Genomic DNA, 18411 nt, shown 5'->3' with positions numbered 1-18411 from the left:
CCTGGCTAGCAGGGCTGATTTTTAGGTTAATTCTTAAGTCCTACCAGCACTCGGAAATCTCCAAGCTGTCTGTGCCATCAGGATTGCTCAGAATCACTGCCAGACCGCAGCTCCATATGTCTCCTTTTTTGGTATTTTCATACAAATTCTTTTGCTAGTTGGGGTTTAGTCCACTTCTATATCCTTCCCATCAAGGCTCAGGGATCCAGGTTATCTTCTGTGTCTGTGTTAATTGGTTTCCCTTTTCTTTGTTGAAGAGGGTCTGTGCAGTCTTTCTGCCTAGTCCACCATCTTGTCGGAACTCCAATATTTTTGAAATTTTTATGGAAGGAAAAATAAGTTATTTCTAAATAAATTTTTCCAGAAAATTGATTAGGAGGAAATATTTCCCAACTTAATCTATGACACCATCATTACCCTGCTATTAAAACTGGACAAATATATTTAAAGAAAATTGCATAGCAATGTCCATAGATGAATATAAATGAAAAAATTAAGAAGTATTCAGTAAAATCTCAGCAATTTGAATCTAACAATATCTAAGAAGGTTATATTTCATAACAAAGTGGGCCTTTTCCAGGAGTGCAAAGCTGATTTAACACTTGAAAATCTAACAGTCTATTTTACCATGTTAACAAACTAATCATATCTGATTAGATGTGGAAAAAAATCCAATCCTTGGTGGCATAGTGTCTAAGGCATTTGACTGCTAACCAGAAGGCTTGTGGTTCAGACCCACCAGCCACTTATCAGGAGGAGGTTTGGGCAATCTGCTTCCTTAGTGATAACGTCTTCGGAAACCCAAGGAGGGATCACTATGAGTTTAATCAACTCCACCACAGCGTTTGGTTTTTGGTTTGGTATTTAGGGGGAAAAAAATCCTTAAATTAGGAATAGAACAGAACTCTCTCATTCTCATAAAGGGCATCTACATAAAACTTACAGTTAACATCATACTTATTCGTTAAATATTGATTTCCTCTTAAGATACGGAACAAAACAGGATGTCTACTCTCACTATTTCCATTATCCATTGTATTTAGTTCTCAAAACCCACTGCCATCAAGCTGAGTCTGACTCATAGTGACCCGCATTGGGTTTCCAAGGTGGTAAATCTTTACGGAAGATTATGCCCAATCTTTCTTCAATGGAGTGGCTGGTAGGTTCGAATGCCCAACCTTCTGGTTAGTAGCCAAATAGCTTAACCACTATACCACCTGAGCTCCTTGTTCTAGGCTCTAGTTAATGTAGTAACACAAGGAAAAAGAAAGAAAAGGTATTACATTGGAAAGAAAAATAAAATTATCGTTATTTGTAAATTACATGATCACGTATGTGGAAAATCTAATGGCTCCATAAAAAGCTACTAGAATTAGTCTAGTAAGTGAGTTTAGCAAGTTTGCAGAATACAAGATCAATATTAAAATAACAATTGTATTTCTAAATAGTAGCAACAATCAGAGGGAGCTCTGGTGGCATAGTGCCAAAGGCATTTGACTGCTAACTAGAAGGCTGGTGGTTCAAACTCACCAGCCGCACCTTGGAAAGAAGCTTGGAAAATCTATTTCCATAGTGATACCACCTCAAAAATGCAAAGAGAGGTCACTGTGAATCAGGACTGACTGGACGGCAGTGAATTTGGTTTGGTTTTTGGAGCAACAATTAGAAATTGAAATTAAGAGAATGACATTCAAAACAATGCAAAAAATATGAATTACTTAGGGATAAATGTCACAAAATTGTGCAAGACCTGTAAAATGAAAGCTATGAACTTGCTGAGAGTAACTCAAGACTTAAAGAAAAGGAGATTTGCATCATATTCCAGGTCAGAAGACTCAATATTACATGAAATAAATTCTCTATGGACCTAAAGTCTCAATGCAATCCAATCCATTTTTTTAAAAATAAAAGTACTATTCTACTTTCAAGATTTTAGTCCCAGACTTTTTGTAATATTTCCTCCTAAGAATGAATATTTATAAGAAAGTCTATTTTTTGATTGCTTGAAAATGTCTTTCTCAATATTCAGTGATAGCTTCTTGAATATACAGTTGTAGATTGCTATTTATTTTACTCTAAGTGGTGCAAATGTTTTGACTACTAGCCAAGAGGTTGTAGGTTTGAACCCAACCAGATGTGTCTTAGAAGATGGACAGGGCTGGTAATCTGCTTCCAAAACGTCACAGCCTTTAAAAACCTATGTAGCAGCTTTACCCTGCACACGTGTTGTTACCAGGACTCAGAATCAAATCAATGGCAACTAACAACAAGCTCTAATAAGATAGAACTTTATCATCCTTTGGCTTTTATCGTTGCTTTAGAGAGATTTGCCAAACAAGCCAAACCAACTGCCATCAAGTGGATTCTGATCCAAAGCAACCCTGTAAGACAGAAAACTGTCCCCACAGAGTTTCCAAGCTGTAATTATGGAAGCAGACTGCCTCATCTTTCTCCAGTGGACTGGTGGGTTTGAACCACCAACCTTTTGGTTAACAGCCTAATTCTTTGACCACTGCACCACCAGAGCTCCTTGAGAGAGCTGCAGTCAATCTAATTGACATTGTGTTAAAGGTAACCTATCTTTCATCTCCAGTTGCTTTTAATATTTTCTATTTATCTTTGGTCTTTTGCAGTTTTGCTTAATATATCTAGAATTGAATTTATTTGTATGCATCCACTTGGAATTTGGGATGTTGTCTGAATCTGCCATCAATTCTGGTAAATTCTCAGCCACCATCTTTTCAAGTATTACTTCTCCCTCCTGAATTTCTGTTCCTCTGGAACTCTGATTACATGTATGCTCTCTGTTCTCAGTCTGGCCTCCATGTGGCCTGACTTGGCTTTTCTCTCTCCTTTTTTTTTTCCTCTTTCTATTTGATGCTTTATCAATAATCTTTTTAGCTCTGTCTTGCAGTTTCAGTGATTACGTTTTCTCATTTATAAATGTTCTATTGTTCTTTTTCCCTTCAGATTGGCCTAGTTATTTTTAATCTTACTGCTTGGTTATTTTTATGGTTTCTGGTTTTCATTTCTTCAATTTAAAAGTTATTTTGTAATTCATTTCTGATCATTATGGTATCTGGGTCCTTGAGAGTCTAATTTTGTTATTTGTTTTTTCTTTTGACTGTTGTTCATAGTAGTTATTTCCTCCTATGTTTTGAAATGTTGAATTTTTATATAATTTTTTCCCTCTGTATGTATTTTTTCCTCTTTATATCTAAACAAAAAATCATGTTAGACTTTAATGAGAGCACGTAATTTCAAACAAAAATTTTTGTTAATTTATATTTCTCTTAACTTCTCCTTCATTTTTTTATCCCTTTATTTCTCTGTGTTATACTCTCAGTAATTTCTTTAGATCTATTTTCCAATTTTCTAACTCTCTTTCCAGGTGTTTAATCTGCTTTTTAAACCATCCATTGAGTTACTTTGAATTTGAATTATTATTTCTTTATTTATAAAAATTCATTGAGTTACTTTGAAATTGAATTATTATTTCTTTATTTATAAAAATTCATTGGTTAGTTTTCAAATACTTTTCTTTTCACATTGTATAGGTCTTTCCTTTTATCTCTATTCTCTTTTTATCCCTGAAATTCTTTTTTAATAAAAATATTAATGTATATTTATCTAAAAATCAGCACAATAGAAAATAGCCCAGAAATGTTGCTGTGTAATGAATTATATCCTCTAGTTCTTAAAAAAAAAAAAAAAATCACAATTAAGAAGAACTAAGTAATAACCAAGAAATAGGCCCTCTTATTACTATACTGAGGAGCTCTGGTAGCGTAGTGCCTAAGGCACCAGACGTCTGGCAGTTCAAACCCACCAGTCACTCCTCGGAAGGAAGGTTGGCAATCTACTTCCATAGTGACACTGCCTCAGAAACCCATGGAGGGGTCACTATGAGTTGGGTCTGACTTGACAGCACATAACAACGACAACAACATTACTATACTGCTTCTATCTTTTAAAGTTTTGACAAGACTTATAGCTGAAAACTGATTTACTTTATAACAACGCTTCATTCTCTTATCAGCTAGAAAACATGCTTCTACTTGGATTTCTTGGCCAACTTCTAATCACAGAGCAGTAATATATTTAACCTGTCATCGACTAAGCTGGGTATTGTGACATATGACTGTAATCATATTTGGATATAGCTTTACTATTATTCTAATGTCTCTGGTATCAGTCATTGTGTCAGGGTAAACTGCTTCAGATTCTAATTATGGCCCTAATCATCTTTGTAGATATAAGGAATGAACTCTTTTGCCTCATGAATGGCACTTGGTGTTGATGCAAATGTGGAAAGTGTTTTTTCATCCAACTCACTAATAATTACTCTGAATTCTACCTGAAGTTTCAAAAGTTACATCCATCTGGTCTGAGAAATTTTTATCATTTTTGATAAAATAGAATCTGGACAGTTTCTATAATAGATGTGTTTTAAGTTCTAGATGAATTGTTTGTTCATTTCCTGTAATATCTTCTCCTTCACCACTGAGGCTTGTTGAATAGCCTAGATCAAATTTTTGTTGGTATCCCTGATAATTTTATATTGAGCTGTATTGTAGTCATTTCATTGCTGATGATCCCAGCTATTTTAAAATCCGTGTCACCATTGTAATCTTCAGTTCCCATGACTTCTGTCAGCAAAGATGATGCGCTTTACCTGCCTCGGGATTGTTTTTGCTAATTAATCATATTACCATGTATGTAACAGCAAATGAATTTGGAACTCTTGTATCCATTATTTCTACATTTCTAATATAGGTCAATGCTATAGCCCTGCACTGTCAAATAATGTAATCATTTGTCACATGTATCTCTTTAAATTCAAATTTAAACATAAATAAATTAAATGTAAATTCACTTCCTCAGATATGCTAGCCTTATTTCTAGAGCTTAAGAGCCACATGTGTTTGTAGTCTATTGGACCATGAAAATGTAGAACACTTCCATCCTTGCAGAAAATTCTATTGAGGATTACTATACAGAGAGTGATTTATTTAACCAAGGAACTCTGATATGCTTTCACAATGAAAGCAAAGTATTATGAATAACAATATAAAGCTTTACCTGTCAGAGCACCAGGAACAAGTTTTCTTCTATTTGCAAGAATGCCTTTGTCACTTGCATCAGTTGTGTAAGTTGGAAACATGTAATTTAACATGAATTTTTTATATTTTACCCTAGCTATCTGGCAGTGGGTTTGATTTGGGTTTTTTGGTATCACATTTATAGTTATGGCAATAAAATTAGACTTCATACTGAATTCTAATGAATCAACTGTGACCGCACAAAGTGACAGTAATTGTCCTCTTTAAAACAATTAGATCCACGAAAAGTTTAAACATATGTACCTTACAATTTATATTGCTAACTGAAGCCATATCTCCATCTCACAGCTTTTGTAGTAACTCAATTCAAAATAATACTTCTAAAAACCTTAGGAACAATATTGAAGCATTTTATAACTTCATAGAGAATGACCTCTAGAAATTTTTATTTACCTGTTGGTATTTTATCTTATAAATAACTTCATCTCTGGACATTTTAACATGTTCAAAATTAAAACTAAGTGATTCTTTCAAGGTAAGTGTATAACTATATTTCAAAATCTTTAATAAAATAGTAAATAATGTTTGAGCTATCTACGTGGTAACACCAACATTTTATTTTTTAACCGATTATATATGGATTGGAGTATTAGTTGGTAGGTTTCCCTCCCACTTTAATGTTATTGCAGAAATCCTGCTATGACACATATTCTGCTGACACAATGATCCAACATAATGATCTGACTTAGATGCTCCAGAATGCATCAAGTTTTAAGTATAAAAAGATATTTTTTATCTTTATATTGTGTTAACAACATATTCTCCATCAATTCTTCCTAATTGCACTACTTCAACAAGGTTCATTCCAAGAAATATGTTGTAAGAAGAGGGATACAGAATCTTTTTTATTTGTTAGGGCATCAGGTTCATTAACACTATCTACCGAAAAAAAAAAAAAAAATTACAAAGGAACTGTGTACTGTTAAAGTAGTCAGCTGGAAAGAAGGGTTTAATTGAAACATCTATTATTCATGTATAAGTATTTCTTTACCGAACTCTCTTCTAAGATAGTACATGGGAATTCTGCTGTAGCAGCTTTTTGTCTATTGTCAACCACAATAGATATGAACTCAGAGAGCAAAGATTTTATTTCACTGTGACCATCACTACAGTGTTATCTGACTGCACTATAAAAGAGTTGAGCTGAACATTCCAAAGGGTGGCTTGAGAAGACAAAGTAAAGTATTGTAATGAAATGTGTGAAGATCTGGAGTTAGAAAACCAAAAAGGAAGAACATGCTCAGAATTTCTCAAGCTGAAAAACTTAAGAAAAAAATCAAGCCTCAAGTTGTAATAGTGAAGGATTCCATAGGCAAAGTTAAGTGAAGAAAGAAGCATCAAAAGAGGATGGAAGAAAAGAAAGGAACTCTGGCAGTGTAGTGGTTAAGGAATTTGGCTGCTAACCAGAAGGTTGTTGGATTGAACCCACCAGCTGCTCACCAGAAGAAAGATGAGATAGTCTGCTTTAGTAAAGATTTATAGCCTTGAAAAGCCAACAGGGGTAGTGTGAGTTGGAATCAACTTGAAGACAGTGAGTTATACCAAAAAGATTGGTCAAGATTCAGCCATTTCAAGAGGTAGCATATGATCAAAAGTTGATGGTCCTGAAGGAGGAAGTCCATGCTGCACTGAAGGAATTGAGAAAAACAAGCTTTTAGGAATCAACAGAATACCATTTGAGATGTTTCAACAAACAGATATAGTGCTAGAAGAACACACTGGTCTATGCCAAGAAATCTGGAAGACAGCTACCTGGGCAACTGACTGGAAGAGATGTATATTTGTGCCCATTCCAAAGAAAGGAGATCCAACAGAATGCAGAAATTATCAAACAATGTCATTAATATCACGTGCAAGTAAAATTTTGCTGAAGATAATTTTTAAAACGGTTGCAGCAGTACAATGACAGGGAATTGCCAAAAATTTAAGCCAGATTCAGAAGAGAACATGGAATGAGGGATACCATTGCTGATATCTAATGGATCTTGGCTGAAAGCAGTGAATAGTATAAAGCTGTTTACCTGTGTTTTAGTGACTATCAAAAGGCATTTGACTGTGTGGATCATAACAAATGTGAATAACATTGTGAAAAATGGGAATTCCAGAACACTTACTTGTGCTCGTGTGCAGTCTTTGCATTGACCAAGAGGCAGTTGTTTGAACAGAACAAGGGGATGCTGTGTGCTTTGAAATCAGGAAAGGTGTGCATTACGGTTGTAGCCTTTCACTACACTTATTTAGTCTGTACACTGAACAAATAATCTGAGAAACTGGGCTACATGAAGAAGAACATGGCATCAGGATTGAAGGAAGACATTGCATGATGAAGGAAGACACTTCACTGAAAGAGAAAAGGTCTTGAAGCACTTACTGATGAAGATCAAAGACTACTGCCTTCAATATACTTCAACATAAAGGAAACAAAAATTCTCACAACTGGACCAATAAGCACCATCATGATAAGTGGAGAAAACACTGACGTTGTCAAGGATTTCATTTTACTTGTGTGCACAATCAGTGGCCATGGAGGCAGCATCAAGAAATCAAGTGATGATTCACATTGGGCAAATCTGCTGCAAAATTTCTCTTTAAAGTGTTAACCAGCAAAGATTTCACTTTGAAGACTGAAGTGCCCCTCACCCAAGCCATGATATTTGAATCACCTCATATGCATATGAAAGCTGGATAATAGAGAAGACTGAAGAAGAAATGACTCATTTGAATTATGGTGTTGCCAAAGAATATTGAATATACTTTCCAAAGAATGAATTAATCTATCTCAGAAGAAGTACAATCAGAAAGCTCTTTAGAAACAAAGATGGTGAGACTTCATCTCAAATATGTTATCAGGAGGGACCAGTCCCTAGAGAAGGACATCATGCTTGGTAAAATAGAGGGTCAGCAAAAAAGAGGAAGATTCTCAATGAGGTGGGTTGACACAGTGGCTGCAACAGTGAGCTCAAATAACCAATAATTGTGAGGGTGGCTTAGGACCAGGCAGTGTTGTACATTGGATTGCTATGAGATGGGACCAATTCGATGGCACCTAATAAGTATCATATTTTTTCTAAAAATGACTTATCACCTACTATATGATGATTGGGAGCTCTACTGGCATAGTGGCTAAGGCACTTGACTGCTAACCAGAAGCCTGGTGGTTCAAACCCACCAACCACTCCTCGGAAGGAAGATGGGGCAATCTACTTCCGTAGTGATACTGCCTCGGAAACCCAAGGAGAGGTCGCTATGAGTCAGATCGAACTTGATGGCAGTAAGTTTGGTTTTGGTTTTTTATATGATGATTATTTTTTGTGAAAAATCTTTTAGCACCAATCATGGATTCATTGACACTGCACAAGTTTTTTAAATTAAAAATGTTGATATTAGGGAAAAAAGTTGAAATCAGATCACAGAAAATAAATATATGCAGTTCAAAATATCATTATTATTAACACTTTATTTAAATCTGCCATTTTTCTACATTAGAGAATTTTTATTCAGTGCATAATAAAAACAAGTACTTACGTCAGTTTTTTAATCTTATGCCTTTGAGCTTCCAGTCAATCTGATCAAGATTGCAATTACTTTCCAACAACCATCACCAACTGGGCTTCCATTTTGATTTATTTAAAATGCATTTCCAATTTCCCCCTTTTTCATTACTTCTCATATTTCTTTAATACATTGCCTTTTTCAAATATGAATATTGGAGCTTTTTTATGACTTTAATTCACATTTGAAATATTTTTTATTAAGAAATCAACATAAAATTGACCACTTTAAAGTGTACAATTCAGTATACTTACTGAATGGTTAATGTATTCACTATTTTATACAACCATCACCACTATCTATTTCTGGAACATTTCTATCACCACAAAAGGAGACCTGTACCTATTAGCACTCCATCCTACCTCTTCCCTTTTGCCATCCACTATGGATTTACCAATTCTGGTCATCTCATATAAGTAGAATGAAACAATATGTGATCTTTTGTGCTTGGCTTCTTTCACTTAGTATAATGTTTTCAAGATCCATCCATGTTGTAGAACAAAATAATGCTTCATTCTTTATATATATATATGTATATATATATATATATATATATATACACACACACACATATATAATTTCATTGTATTATATACTATATTTCACTGTGTATTTAGAAGATTATGACATTGTATTGTTTCCACTTTTTGGCTCTTATGAATAATACTGCTATGAATAATTACATACAAGTTTTTATGTGAACATATGTCTTCAATTCAATTTAATTCACTTTTAAATGGACCCAGTAGAATCATAATGTTGTGTCTTTCCTATGTTAGTGTTTTAATATTGACCACCTGTTGTATATTGTGTGCACAGTGAAGCCTTTCTAGACCCTTCATACAAGAGTCAGTATCTGTATTTTGTTATACACTCACATTGTACATGGTACTTTTCATTCATGAGAATTGTTTTTACCCTTGCTTGGGTGAATTACGAACAAAAAAAAAAAACCCCTCACTGCTGTTGAGTTGTTTCTGACTCATAGCAACCCCTCCTTGGATTTCCAAGGCAGTATCTCTATGGAAGTAGATTGCCCAATCTTCCTTCCAAGGAGTGGCTGGTGGGTTTGAACCACCAGCCTTCTGGTTAGCAGTCAAATGCCTTAGGCACTCTGCCACCAGAAGTGTATCCCATTTAAGTCTGAACTGAGTATTCCAAGTGTTCAACTGATCTCAGTTCTGGATCAATGGAATTTGAATACTCCCAGACCTGGGGAATTTCTGAGAATTTTCAGTTTATGCCTTCCTGGTACTTCTTCACCCTGGCTCATTGATTTCACAAATGGATTAAAATGAACTCCTATGCAAATTTCTGGAGCTTTTCGTTTGAAAATTTACCCTCTCTCCTACACTTTGATCCTCAAACTCTAGCCTCCCAAAACTCTCATCTCTCTCTGCCTCAACTCAGCAAGATCACTATGCTCTTCATGTGGTCCAGAAAATGCCACTAGGTGGAAACCAGGATGATGGTAGGACTCACCTTACTTGTTCTTATCTGCAGGACTATCATCTTGTGCTTCTATTTTCCAGTATCCAAAAACAGTTGTTTCATATATTTGGCCAGTATTTATTTATGGCAGGAGAGCAAGACTGGTTCTAGTTACTCTAATGACTGAAAGCAAATGTCTCCATATACTTAGTTCAATCTCAGGTGTTAGACAATTGTTTGGAGAGGGAAGGAATGAATATGAGAAACAATTAAAAGGTTTTTATAGCAGTCAGTAAGAAATAATAGGTGTTACATTAATAAAGGGAGTTAGAATTAGATGGATTACATGAATTTCAAAACCAAATTCACTGCAATGGAGTCAATTCTGACTCATAGTGACCTCCATTAGGTTTCTAAGGCTGTAAATCTTTACGGAAGCAGACTGTCTCTCTTTCTTCTATGGAGCAGCTGGTGGGTTTGAACCACCAACCTTTTGGTTCACAGCCAAATGTCTTAGCCACTGCACCACCAGAGCTCCTAACATGAATTTAGGTGGTAGATTCATTCAATTTAGGGATTCAGAGGAAAGGTGTATCAAAGAAGAATCAACCTTTTAGAGTGAGTAGTTGGGTAAATGGTGCATCTGTATATTTAAATAATGGAGGAGGAAAAAGAGATCAAATATTCAGTTTGAGATGTCTACAAACACCCAAGATGGTAGGTCAAGTAGGCTTTCGGAAGACAAAGGAAATTTCAGGATAGAGGTGTAAATTTTTTAATCTGCCATGCATAATGTGTTAGAAAGAGCATATCAAAGACCTATGGAATTTGTCCGTAGTGTAGAATTATTTCTGGGGAGACGTGTGACTTCTGAGTTGAGATTACTAAGAAACTGTTGTATCTTCTTTATGGTCCTTTCCATCTGCCCATTGAACGGAAAATTCTCTTATTACCTGTGGAAAGAAGATACACTAGTTAAAAGGAGCATGCATCTCAGAATCAATATGTAGAAGGAACCCTGAGTGGAGTGAGCATATTGGACTATGATGTGAGAACAAAATCAATTTTTATCAAATTAAGCCATTGAAATTAGGGTTTTACATTGCTGTAGTAAGTATCATTACCTTAACCCGTTAGGAAGGAATAAGATCACTTGGAGAGAGAATAGAAGTAAACTAAGAAGTCTGATATTTTACTGTCAGGTAGTAGAAAAGGGAGAGCCAAAAATATATGGATTAATTGTTGCCATAGGGATAGGAGTAAAACCATGAAAATGAGATATTACTGAAATTAAGAAAAAGAGAACTTCAAAGAAAAGAAAATGGTCAATTGTGACAAAAACTGATACAGGTCCACTGGGGTTAGCAAAGTGGAAGGCACTGTGAGTTTCAGAATGGGTCATTTCCGGGGAAATGGAATGAAGTGTGAATGTTGCAAAATATTGTTGTTGTTGTTTTTACGTGCTGTCAAGTCGGACCTGACTCATAGCAACCCCTCCTTGGGTTTCCAAGGCAGTATCACTACGGAAGTAGATTGCCCCTTCTTCCTTCCGAGGAGTGCCTGGTGGGTTTGAACCGCCAGCTTTTTGGTTAGCAGTCAAGTGCCTTAGCCACTATGCTACCAGAGCTCCCATTGCAAAATACAGAGGAGAGAAAATAGAAAAGAAGAGATGTGTGGTTCAAAAAGGGCTTGGTTAATATATCCTAAATGTGGTGAAAATATTGTCCCAAGATTAAAACAAAATGTTAAGGCTGAAGACATCATATGGTAATGAGGGAGAGGCTGAAGAATGAGAGGAGCTAGATGATAACTGATGAAGTGAAGATACTGAGGGAGGGTTGTGATCCAGGGCATATATGGAGGTGCTGATTTTGATAGGAACAGAGCAGTACATTTTCTTCATTAGGAGAAGAGAGATAGAAGATAATGGACTCAGCTAGAATTATGTTTGCAAATAGAGTGGAGGGAAACTGAGGCAGTTTTGGTTGGTGGCTTCACTTTTCTTTATGGCAGTTATCTGCTGAGAGTGAGGGTATGAGGTGAGTCAAGGGTGTGAAGGGGCTAAGCCAGATACTTAAGGATAATGAAAAAGGAATGAAATAGTTGTATACAATGGAAGAACAAGTTTACTTGAAAATTGAGATAAGGTTTCTAGCAGAGTTGGGATACATTTGAGTTTGATGACCATAAATTTGTAAGTGAAAACAATTTACCCAGTTTTGGATTTGTCCTGCAGTGCATTAGCTGTCAGTTAAAGACATAAAGAAATGAGATAATGGTTCATCTTGGTTTAGAGTTCTGCCAAGGAGGGAGAAGTGAATTTGGCTATTGGCAAGAGGAAAATTAAAATGATGGGTTGTAGAGACTAAGAAGATAGAGAAGGAAGTAAAGACAGGAGGGATATGAAAGATGAGAAGAAAGTATGGGGATAAATGGACTAGAAATCACAGTAGAGTTAAGCACAATACAATTCTATTAACAATTTGTAAAATAAGACAGATGGAAATGTCAGTTTTGATCTGAAGATTAAAAAAAATAAAACTTGATTTAGAGATTAGCTTGGTTAAATTAGTGCTTTGGGGAGCAAATAAGTTTTAGATGAAGGCAATTTTCATCTTCTGCATGGGTTAAATGAAAGTGAAAATTATCACAAAAGAAGATAGGTAGTAGTTGAGGCAGGAAAAATCCCTACAGTCATGAAAACAAATAAGAAAAAGGATTATGTCGAGGAAGTACCAAATATTATAGGAGTCTGTGAGCTAGCTTATGGGCTAATAATATATTATTATTATATTATATAATATATATTAATATACCTTTAATCACTCTAAACACCTGGTATTTGTTTATTTCCATGAGTGTAAAGGCCATGACTACTTTGTTTGTAACTCCAACATCTAGCACTGTCCCTGGCACATAGAAGGCACTTGACGATTACCTACAAATGAATGAATGATTACCTACAAATGAATGAATGATTACCTACAAATGAATGAATGATTACCTACAAATGAATGAATGAGGAAATAAATAAATAAATGAAGGATGGTGTGTTAGCCACTCTCCAAGGTACCCTTTCAGCATAGGTTGACCACTAAGCCTTAATTTTGTTCTATTTATTTCTAATTCTAAGCAATTAATGTCCCAATGGGCCTCAGCTCCTAGTACTCACTTCTTTCATCGTCTTCTCCAACATTGTATTAGGATTGGTCTATTTGACCAATAGTATGTGGTACAAGTGATAGTATATCACTTTTGAGATTGCGTTATAAAACTCTGCAACCTATATGTTGGAGCACTTGCACGAGGAGAAGCCATGTCATGAGTAACACATAGTGAGGAATGGAAGCCTCCTTCCACCAGCCAGGAAACACATCCTGTAGCCCTGCTCAGGTCTTCAGAGACATCAGTCCTGGCCCACAGCTTGACTGCAATTTGATAAGGGACTCAGAGCCAGAACCATTCAGCAAGCCTACTCATAGATTCTTAATCCTTGGAAACTATGTGAGATAATAATGTTCACTGCTTTGAGCTGCTAAATTTGGGGGTAATGTGTTATGCAGCAATTGATAACTAATGCAGATGGTAAGCTATTTTTAGTGAACATTTCAGAACTTGTTCCCTTGTGCTATTTTCCCTATTTATTCATGGAATCATAAACAATGCCTCCTTTCTCTTTACCCCATACTGTAATAATTTTAAGTTATATATTTCTACTTTAGTAGTAAAAATATACTAGTACAAAGTTTGTGTTTAAAGACATAAAATGACATTAAATTATGCCATAATGATTTATTTTCTCATTTTGTGCAATATTGTGTAGGCTGACACAGAAGGTGTAAAAACTTTTGAAATCACAATGATTGCCCAATCCACACTGGATTATTGCCATATTTTGCGTGCTCTTCATTTTTTTTTTTCCCCATTAGCAAAGCAAGTTAGTAGAATTAGTCATAATTAACACAAGCCACAAAAATGCACTTTCAGCAAAGGATGACTCCACTAATACTTAATTTTGTTCATCTCATTTCTAATTCTAAGTAATTAAAGGCTCAATAATAACAAACCCCAAAATAAACTGGAAACTTAACTTCAGGGATAATTAATATTGGGTACAAAACAGTTCATGCTGAAGCCAAGTATTGAATTCATCTGATTTCCTAAACAAAAAAACATTACATGATGAATCCTATTATACTGAAGGATAGGTTAAAAGTTCATTGTCTTTGTCAGAAAATACAGATTAAGTAAATTGATAGGAATACTGCCTGTTATTTTGTAGATGGGAATATCCATACTTAATAGAAAATTCAGTCATAAGTTTTAGAATAAAATTTTTAAATGCCTATCAAATTAAGACACAGTTAATTGCACTGAGAATTTTCCAATTATATCTGCATAATAAGATAACAGATTTTATAAAAATACAATCTTACCATATGGGGTTCCTTAACATTGGCTGTATAAAAAATAATGGCATGAAACAACCAAAATTCATCCATAATATCACAGTTGTTTCCTCTACATATGCAAAGAAAGTAATGTTCACCTTTTATATTACATAAGGATAATATATATTAAAAATTTCATCCTATCTGTCTTTATGGCATTGAGTGAATACAGGACTATTATTTGTCTTTTTGGGCCAAATATCTCATATATTTAAAAGACATACCTAATAAAAATAATCATACACATCTTATATAACATAGTCAAACATATATCTAATTACCAAAGAACATTTGAACTTCAATATTACTCTATGTAATGGTAATATTCTGTGATCTAATTACACATTTGTTTTACATAACTGGGTGATATTCAATTCTTTGGTTAAATTTGACTCCTGAGATATTACTTTGAAGCACAATTAGCATTGTGAAATTTGCTCTAAAATCATTTCAACACACATTTAAACTTGTTCTTGTTTCATGCACAATGTAGGCCTGCCTCAGTGTAATTTGCAAGCCACCGATCCTGAATAACAACTTGAAAAATTAACACATCACACAGGATAATAGAAAGCTCCAAAGTTTTTAATCAGAAATTTATTTCTATAATAAAAGATAGCACATTCTTGAGTATACTCAGCAACGATTCATGGGGGGGAAATGTTAAACTATAGCATTATAAGCATTATAGCTGAAGAGGTTGTTAATTGCTTTTATGTGTACAAGTTTGCATCAAAGCTTCCAACAATCCCATACTATATTTTCAGAGAGTGAAATGCCTGCATATGCCATATGTATTACAGCTAATGTGCAGCTGGCGAATATCAACCAATATTCGTTAAATTAGGATCTGGTAGTTACTTAAAGGCAGAGACAGACATCTCTCATACATCTTGATATTCACTTTCTCTCCCAGTTCCATGAAATCTAGTACAATGTGCAAAGCAAGTGGTCATTACATTTTTCTTATTTTGTTGTTATGTGTTGTTCTTATGTGCCGTCGAGTCAGACCCAACTCATAGCGACCCCTCATTGGGTTTCCGAGGCTGTATCACTACAGAAGTAGATTGCCCAACCTTTCTTCTGAGGAGTAGCTGGTGGGTTTGAACCACCTGCCTTCTGGTTAGCAGTCAAGTGCCTTAGGCACTATGCTACCAGAGCTCTTTTTTTTTTTTTTTTTTTATTTTAGTTAACAATATCTATGTAAAAAATTCTCAATCCAATGGCTCTTTTGTGTTAATCTGGTATCTTAGTTATTTAGTGCTCCTACAACAGAAATAACACAAGTGGATGGCTTTAGCAAACAAATTTATTTTCTCACAGTTTAGGAGTCTTGAAGTCTGAATTCAGAGCACTGGTTCTAGGGGAAGTCTCTCTCTCTCTCTCTCTCTCTATTGGATCTAGAAGAAGGTCCTTGTCTCTTCATGTTCTGCTTCCTAGTTCCTTGGAGATCTCCATGTGTCTTGGCATCTATCTTATCCCATTTCTGCTTCTCTCCATTGCTTGTTAAACCTCTTTTACATCTCAGAAGAAATTGATTTAAGACACATCCTACACTAATTCTATCTCATTAACAAAACAAGTCAACCCATTCTCAAATTTTATTATAACCACAGGTAGGCATCAAGGTTAGGATTTATACACAATTCAATCCATAACCTGAGTTAGAGATAGACCAAGCTTGTGTATCTTAACGTGCCCAATGCTAAACATTAGAGAAATATTGCATTAGATAATATTTAGATAACTTTTAGGATACAACCATGACACACGTCTTTCCTGATTTAAAGCCATACAATATCTATCTCCTTGTTCTGTTTGAGTGATTTCCTCTTGGTCTATGTATGGGTTCTACATGAACACAATTAAGTATTCCAGATCCCATACTTTGAAATGTTATCCTTTCACCATACTTATTCAAAGTGATGCATTTACTGACGATCTATTGATGAAGACCAAAGACTACAGCCTTCAGTGTGGAGTCACCTTACCATAAAGGAAACAAAAATCCCTACAATTGGACCAATAAGCAACATCATGATAAATGAAGAAAAGATTGAAGTTGTCAAGGATTTCATTTTACTTGGATCCACAATCAATGCCTATGGAAGCAGCAGTCAAGAAGTCAAAGAGCATATTGCATTGGGCAAATCTGCAAAAGATCTCTTAAAGTGCTGAAAACAAAGATGTCACTTTGACCCAAGCCATGATATTTTCAATTGTCTCATATGCATGTGAAAGCAGGACGATGAATAAGGAAGAGTGAAGAAGAATTGATGCATTTGAATTAGTGTTGGGGAAAAATATTAAATACACCATAGACTGCCAGAAGAATGAACAAATGTGTCTCAGGAGAAGAGTAGCCAGAATGTTCCTTAGAAGCAAGGATGGTGAGACTTTGTCTCATGTACTTTGACATAGTATCAAAAGGCACCAGTTCCTGAAGAAGGACACTATGCTTGATAAAGTAGAGGGTGGACAAAAGAAAGGAAAATCCTCAATGAGGTGAATTGACACAGTGACTTCAACAATGGAATTGTGAGGATGGCTCAGGATGGAGCAGTGTTTCATGATGACATACACAGGGTCTTTATGAGTTGGAAATGACGGCACAGCCCTAACAACAGCATTACTTTAGACAAAAAAGTGGTAGATAAATACTACTTTAGATATTTAAATATTACTTTAAATAGTTTCCTTCTACCAAGAAAGGAAATCTTATAAGACACATAAAATAAATCATTGATTAAGCTAAGAGCAATCATTGATTGCTTAATCATTGATTAAGCTAAGATTAAGTGTGAACACTGCACAGTGAATTTAGCCCAATGCCATATAAAAATTCTATGTAGATACATTGTGGTATTTGATGGTTCATCTGGGAGACTTGTCAATGTCCAGGCTCCCTTGACTGAGGCCTTTCATCCTAGGCTGCCACCTGAGGAGGGAGCAGCCGGCTCACCTCATCGCAAGGCTGCCATTGAGCTCTGCTCCACCAGGAGGCGTTCTGAAGAGTGGCACTTGTGCTTCGTCTACTTTTCAGTGCTCCCAATAATGAACACATTCCTGTTCATTTTACTTATTTTACTGAAAATTACTAAGGAAAATTGTCAAAGTTTAAAGATGTAAAACAAGGGGAAGTTTCATTTTTTCATTATTCTATAAAGATTACAAAGTACATTCTAGTAACCGTGTCTGTAACTCTGGACCTTACTTCTCAGGGGCCAAATAGAAGCCAGGCTGAAGTTCTGTTCACCACTTTTACACCAAACCCCTAACGTCCTTCCTAACCCTACTTTTAATTGTTATCACTCCCTGAAGAGCAGTCTTCTCAATCTGTAGGTATTTTGGAAAACAATTTTTCCCTAGTTCAGAGGATAATTTGTATTTTTCCCAGCTTGCACATACACCCATTTCTCTGCACCCCACACAAAAATGGTCCTCTTTCAGCATCTCTTCATAATAAAAACCTATCATGATCATGCTCTTCATAATTATGTTTCTGTTAATTTATCCTCAGGAGAAAAAAAAATTAAAGAAAAAAATTTTTTTTTATTATGATTTGGGTGAAGGTTTACAGAGCAAATTCATTTTCCATACAGCAGTCCATACACATTTTGTTTCATGACATTGATTGCAATCCCCATGATGTAATAGCTCTCTTCCTATTTCCTCCCTGTGGTTACCTTTTCCCTGTGTCTTCCTTCATAAGCATTCCTGCCCTCTGAGATAGCTCTCTGTGCAAATACTTCCCTTCTGATCTCATATGATTGATTGTTCTAAGGAGTGTACTTACTTGGTGTAATTGTTCACCTTATATGCCTATTGTTTGGCTGGAAGGCATGGGAATAAGT

The sequence above is a fragment of the Orycteropus afer genome, unplaced genomic scaffold (genome assembly GCF_000298275.1).
Source record: "Orycteropus afer afer isolate SDZICR_OR568_19922 unplaced genomic scaffold, OryAfe1.0 scaffold00359, whole genome shotgun sequence".
In the NCBI taxonomy this organism is placed as follows: domain Eukaryota; kingdom Metazoa; phylum Chordata; class Mammalia; order Tubulidentata; family Orycteropodidae; genus Orycteropus; species Orycteropus afer.
Note: the sequence above shows the minus strand (reverse complement) of the source record.